The sequence below is a fragment of the Bufo gargarizans genome, chromosome 4 (genome assembly GCF_014858855.1).
Source record: "Bufo gargarizans isolate SCDJY-AF-19 chromosome 4, ASM1485885v1, whole genome shotgun sequence".
Classification (NCBI taxonomy): domain Eukaryota; kingdom Metazoa; phylum Chordata; class Amphibia; order Anura; family Bufonidae; genus Bufo; species Bufo gargarizans.
The window spans coordinates 293,799,822-293,806,948 of record NC_058083.1 but is presented as its reverse complement, the minus strand read 5'-3'; positions in this window follow the sequence as shown (position 1 = coordinate 293,806,948).

Genomic DNA, 7,127 nt, shown 5'->3' with positions numbered 1-7,127 from the left:
AGTTTATCTATTCACACTTGTCTTGCTGTTTGAAAAGCAGTAAATATAGTTTATCCTCTTGGAAGTTTGTTCAACATATTATTTATACATTATGCAGAGATGAGCGAATAAAAAAAAAAATTTGATTCCGCCATTTCGGCTAATTTTTTAATTTTTTTTCATTCGATCCGAATTTTTATTTGTGGCGAATCGCGTTACAAAACGGCTATTTCCTGGCTGCAGAGAGCCTTTATAGTGGTATAGAACACTGTGACTTGCAGAAACATGTATAGGGAGTCTGCTGTGGCAGTGAAACAATACTGTGAGTCAGTATGACATGCAGATGACAGGCGTCTCTCATAGAATCACTGCACACTTCACTTATTTGGGCAATATAACTCAAGTGTGAACTCAGCCTTACAGGTCAATGAGGAAGTGCACTCCTTTTACACCGTCGGCAGCTGTCTACAGAACCTGTTCTATTAAACGAAGTAAGTTTGTGTTGACTTCACTGATTTTCTTGCCCTTCCTCTGATCCGTCAGAACAATAACCCCCAAAAAACGGATGCTGTCTGTGGAGCATCTGCCTTCACTTGGTCAGCATTTGGTCAGTAATCCATGAGTATTGCTAAAGCCAAAAAAAACTGGAGTGGATCCAAAACAGAGATGACATGTGAATATTTGCATGTCTTCTGTGTTATGTACCCACTGCTGCTTTTGGCTACCAAATCATAAGCCAATTCTGATGCAAAATAGGGACCATGTCATGCAGGCCTTACAGCTGTTACACAGACAGGATCCGTTGTGCGTCTAATTTTTCCTTCCTTCTGACAGATCAGAAGAAGGGTCAAATAAATGATGATGTCAGCCAGGTCAAAAGGCAAAATAGTGGCCCAGTTATGAAGTGGGAAGGGTGGGAACAGCATGAGAGGTCCACAGAGTGGCCCTATGATATAGTGGTGAGGTGGAAGCAGAATGAGGAGACCATAGAAAGGCCCAATGACAGTTTCTGGAGGCGGGAGCAGCATCAGGAGGAGGCCACAGAGTGGCACAATGACACAGCATGGAGGTGGCGGCAGCAGCAGCATCAGGAGGAGGCCACAGAGTGGCACAATGACAGTGTAGAGGTGGCAGCAGCAGCATCAGGAGGCCACTAAGTGGCACAATAACAGAGTGTGGAAGTGGCAGCAGCATCAGGAGGAGGCCACAGGGTAGCACAATGACAGAATGTGAAGGTGGCAGCAGCATAATCAGAAGAAAATATAAAAGAATCCCAATACTTATGACAAAATTGTTGCAGCGGTTCCCAATTGTGAAGTGGGTATAGATAAGATCATGCCTTTTTGAGGGACCGCGCGTTCCCTATCCAGAAGGTTACACCTCTTCAATCTTGAGGCATCCAAGATTTCGGACACAGGCAAATAAATCAGGTCCCTACTGCCAACACTCTAAGGCACCTGTGGGATATCAGAAAGTTTGCAGATAGTGAAGCACTGCAGGTCACCAAGAAATTCCTTGTGTGATTGTACTCACAAGCGCAGCTTGACAGATAGGCACATAGTATAGCTCCACGGCTCTCTTTTTATCCATGTCTCTTCACCACCACTAAAACAAGGATTACTCCCAAAAAATCCTAAAGGGCTTGCATTCACTGGATTACAAGTGGTGAAAAATGACTGGTGGGACGGGGATTTGGTTAAGAGGATAGATCGGCGGGAGGTCAGCTGGATCTATGAGCTGGATACTTTCCAGCCACAGGGACTTAATGTTGAATTGGATCTAAAATCATGCCTGGTGGAATAAAGTATTCGATTTTGAAAAAGTAAAAGATCAATCGTCGCTAGCCAATTAGGATAGAGGGAGGTGTGTTATAGAAAGAAGGTATGACAATCCAGACCAATCAAAATAGGGAGGTGTGTATTAGGGGAGTGGTTAGAACTTAACATCATGAGCTAGGATAGTAAGTGAGTGATTAAGAGCGGAGTCATGAATGAATGAACCTGAAATTGAATGCAAGTGGAAAGTGAGAAAATTATATTGAGGATGTGATTACAGGTGCTGATAAAAAAAGTTTTAAACTGGTTAAAAGTGTTTTATGAATTTTATGGTATTTCATTTTATGATTTAGATATGGGGGAAGGGGGGGAGGGTATAAAAAACGTGGGAGGAAGATTATGGTGACTCCCCTGATGAAGCGTGGAGCGAAACCCGGGTCGGGCAGATTTGAAAAATACAGCCTTAACTGCTTTATTTTATCTTATGTTTGTGAGTATAATAAATAGCGATGGCACAGGGTGGCACAATGACAGTGTGGAGGTGGCAGCAGCAGCATCAGGAGGCCACAGAGTGGCAAGGTCACATAGTATTGAAGTAGCAGCAGCATCAGGAGACCACAGAGTGGCAAGGTGACATAGTGTGGAGGTGGCAGCAGCATCAGGAGACCACAGAGTGACCCGGTCGCAGAGTGGGGAGGTGGGTGGCAATACCAGTACCAGCTGAAGATAGTGGGTAAAAGAAGGAGCACTTGGCATCAGATGTGTGGCATCAGGCGGGTGGCAGCATCAGAATAGTAGCTGAGGCAGGTAGCCAGAAGAAACCGGTCTCTTTTGTCAAAGTGTTGGTGTGGCACCATGGATGATCTAGTCTGATGCATCAGGTATTGGTGGGTGGAAATCCTGGCTGATCCACGCCTGATTAATCTTGACAAAGGTCAGTCTCTCCACATTTTGCGTGGACAGGCGAGTTCTTCTTGAGGTAACTATGGCCCCCGCTGCACTAAACACCCGCTCTGATGCCACACTACTGACTGGGAAGAACAGCTTTTCCAGGGCAAACTCTGCCAGTTGCGGCCAAAAATCCAGTTTGGCTGCCCAGTAGTCCAGTGGATCTTTAATGTGGGGTGGCAGGGTGCTGTCCAAAAGAGATGGCCTTGCGGTTGGCCTGGCGGTAGTTTCGCAGCAAAATTTGCTCGCACGGGTGAACATATGGCGATATTCTTTTACATTGTGAAGAACTTTGACCCATGATCCATCTGTGAGGAATATGGATTAATATTTACTGTCAGCCATGTCCTCACACCCCCCATTTGCTCATGTACATCCAGTGCAATTCATTTACATATAGTAAGTATGTGCCATATCAGATAATTCCCGAACGTTTCGGTCTGTGCGACCTTCTTCAGCGGGCTCTGTAGGCAGGGTCAGGAGGCAGGCGCTGGATGGCAGCGCCTGCCTCCTGACCCTGCCTACAGAGCCCGCTGAAGAAGGTCACACAGACCGAAACGTTCGGGAATTATCTGATATGGCACATACTTACTGTATGTAAATGAATTGCACTGGATGTACATGAATGATATTCTGTATACTAAGAATTAAAATGTGAAACTTTATTTTGCAAAAAAATTTCGGAGTGCCGTGGATTTAACTTATATTGTCTAAACCACTCTCACAGGCACCCACACTGGATCCAAGGTGTGCAGAGTACAAAATTATCTAATTACCCCCCATTTGCTGACAGATAGCAGAGGTACGAAACTCCACAGGAGGGCCCTGCTTCAAAGCCCCAGCCCTGATTGTAATGTGATGCACCTCTTGGCATGATTCAGTGTATATACCAAATAAGTTTCCACCCCCCCCTCCCAGCCATCTGAGTGTCAGTGGGCCAGGAAGACGCCCCAGGGGGTCCAAGCTTCAAGGAGAAGTTCACACCTCCAGGCACCAGTTTGGAGCCACCTGAATCCGGCAGGAAAACTCTCAGCAGGGGGTATCTGCTCTTGCCCGGATCAATGAGACTTCCCAGACATACAGTTGCAAGAAAAAGTATGTGAACCCTTTGGAATGATATGGATTCCTGCACAAATTGGTCATAAAATGTGATCTGATCTTCATCTAAGTCACAACAATAGACAATCACAGTCTGCTTAAACTAATAACACACAAATAATTAAATGTTACCATGTTTTTATTGAACACCCCATGTAAACATTCACAGTGCAGGTGGAAAAAGTATGTGAACCCCTAGATTAATGACATCTCCAAGAGCTAATTGGAGTGAGGTGTCATCCAACTGGAGTCCAATCAATGAGATAAGATTGGAGGTGTTGGTTACAGCTGCCCTGCCCTATAAAAAACACACACCAGTTCTGGGTTTGCTTTTCACAAGAAGCATTGCCTGATGTGAATGATGCCTCGCACAAAAGAGCTCTCAGAAGACCTTTGATTAAGAATTGTTGACTTGCATAAAGCTGGAAAGGGTTATAAAAGTATCTCCAAAAGCCTTGCTGTTCATCAGTCCACGGTAAGACAAATTGTCTACAAATGGTGAAAGTTCAGCACTGCTGCTACTCTCCCTAGGAGTGGCCGTCCTGTAAAGATGACTGCGAGAGCACAGCGCAGACTGCTCAATGAGGTGAAGAAGAATCCTAGAGTGTCAGCTAAAGACTTACAAAGGTCTCTGGCATATGCTAACATCCCTGTTAGCGAATCTACGATACGTAAAACTCTAAACAAGAATGGATTTCATGGGAGGATACCACAGAGGAAGCCACTACTGTCCAAAAAAATCATTGCTGCACTTTTACAGTTTGCACAAGAGCACCTGGATGTTCCACAGCAGTACTGGCAAAATATTCTGTGGACAGATGAAAACAAAGTTGAGTTGTTTGGAAGAAACACACAACACTATGTGTGGAGAAAAAGAGGCACAGCACACCAACATCAAAACCTCATCCCAACTGTGAAGTATGGTGGTGGGGGCATCATGGTTTGGGGCTGCTTTGCTGTGTCAGGGCCTGGACAGATTGCTATCATCGAAGGAAAAATGAATTCCCAAGTTTATCAAGACATTTTGCAGGAGAACTTAAGGCCATCTGTCCACCAGCTGAAGCTCAACAGAAGATGGGTGTTGCAACAGGACAACGACCCAAAGCATAGAAGTAAATCAACAACAGAATGGCTTAAACAGAAGAAAATACGCCTTCTGGAGTGGCCCAGTCAGAGTCCTGACCTCAACCCGATTGAGATGCTGTGGCATGACCTCAAGAAAGCGATTCACACCAGACATCCCAAGAATATTGCTGAACTGAAACAGTTCTGTAAAGAGGAATGGTCAAGAATTACTCCTGACCGTTGTGCACGTCTGATCTGCAACTACAGAAAAACGTTTGGTTGAAGTTATTGCTGCCAAAGGAGGTTCAACCAGTTATTAAATCCAAGAGTTCACATACTTTTTCCACCTGCACTGTGGACGTTTACATGGTGTGTTCAATAAAAATATGCTAACATTTAATTCTTTGTGTGTTATTAGTTTAAGCAGACTGTGATTGTCTATTGTTGTGACTTAGATGAAGATCAGATCACATTTTATGACCAATTTGTGCAGAAATCCATATAATTCCAAAGGGTTCACATACTTTTTCTTGCAACTGTATTGGCACCTACCTCTCATAAGGAATTATGAAGCGCCTGGCCATCGCAGGCGCAAACCGGATACATATTTGTGTCCCGGTGGCCACGAGGCACGGTCCCATGGTCTTTGTTTACTCGTACCCAGTCGGGGTAGGGAGATACCCATATCTCCCCATAGAAACCACCTACCGGTACCAGGTTTGGGCTCTACTTGTAGCCGGAACCCAGGCAGGTCCATTAGTCCCAGAACCATCTCCCTGTGACCCTCTGGTCTGGAGCTATGAACCCTAAAGGGTTTTTTGGGTCATTCACCGTCAGCCCAGAAGAGGGGGAGTTGACCCCTCACTGAGGCAGGGAGGGGATGGGCCGGCTACAGGTTAAAAGCCTGGTGCCAGCAAGTAGGCGGGGTCTTTCTCTGAAGAGGGGTCACATCCTACACATGTGTTTAGAGGGACCCAGGAAATAGCAGGAGATCACAGCCCTTCGTGTGGACCAGCTCAGGACATCACAAGGAACTTTCATCATACTTGGTAACTTACTTTTACACTGCTTAACCCTGTTGTACCAATATAATCTGTATCTGTAACCTCAGACCACTGTATATATTGTCTGTGTACATTGTGTCATATCTAGTGTGCTCTTACAGCGATTAAATCTATAATTTAATCTTGTGCTATCTTGTATCTCGATCACGAATCCCCACGTCCGTGTTTTGGCCTAGTTATAAGCTACCGCGGGTTGGTTTCTGACCCTATATAATCCCGTTAGCGGACTGGGCTTATATCAAACGAGAAACTGGCGGCAGTTACCCGGGCTGAGTGTGTGCTGTTTTCACTGTGGCAGTGAAAAGGCTCTCTCAGCTTGTTGCCTCTCTGTGCCCGCGTGGACAGGAGGTGTGTGTGTAAACTATACCAGCCTGACCTTACGTGCTCCTCTGGAGGGCGTAACTTCATGTTTTTGGTAAACCCTGTGATCATACCAGGTCTCGTGAGCTCGACGTGGTTGACGTCAGCGGGCACGAGGGGTGGTATTCATCACATATTGGTGGCAGCAAAGTGGGATCGAGATACTAGTGTGTGTGAGTGTGAGACCCATACTCCCAGACACTAAAGATGACCAGCAGTAGCTCTTGCTGCTGGAGTCTTAAGATCAGCTCAACACTAGACAGTCTGAGTGCAGATACAATAAGGTGTGTGTGCATCAGGTTGCAGTGGTGTCAGTGACCATCCGTTGCAATTCCGGCCAGTATCACAAGGAGCAAATCGAAGGAGATGGCCGATGCTTTAATTGGGGGCGGAGAGGAGGTGGAAGGCCAGGGGGAGCACAGCCAAAGCTCCCCAAGGAGCCAGTCGCCAGAAGTGAGGTCCGCGGTGGGCCTCACTCCACCTGCCCATCCCACCAGCCAAGCTGGCTCAGCTGCTCTCCTACAGGCTGTTATGGACCGTTTCCAGGCTGGAGACCAGGTAGCCTCGGATCTCCTCCTGGTGGCTGCAGAGCGTCGCGAGCAAGCAGAGGCTGCAGAGCGTCGCAAGTGAGCAGAGGCTGTAGAGCGTCGCGAGCGGGCCGAGCGTGAGCACCAGCTACAGATGCTCCAGCTAAAGCTCCAATTCCAGCAGCCATCCCCAGCCCAATGTGAGTCTCCAGAGGTCCGGATTCCGAAACTGCGGGCGGAGGACTTTCCCCTACTGGACAAAGATGGGGACCTGGACACCTTTTTGTTGGCATTTGAGACAGCCTGCCATC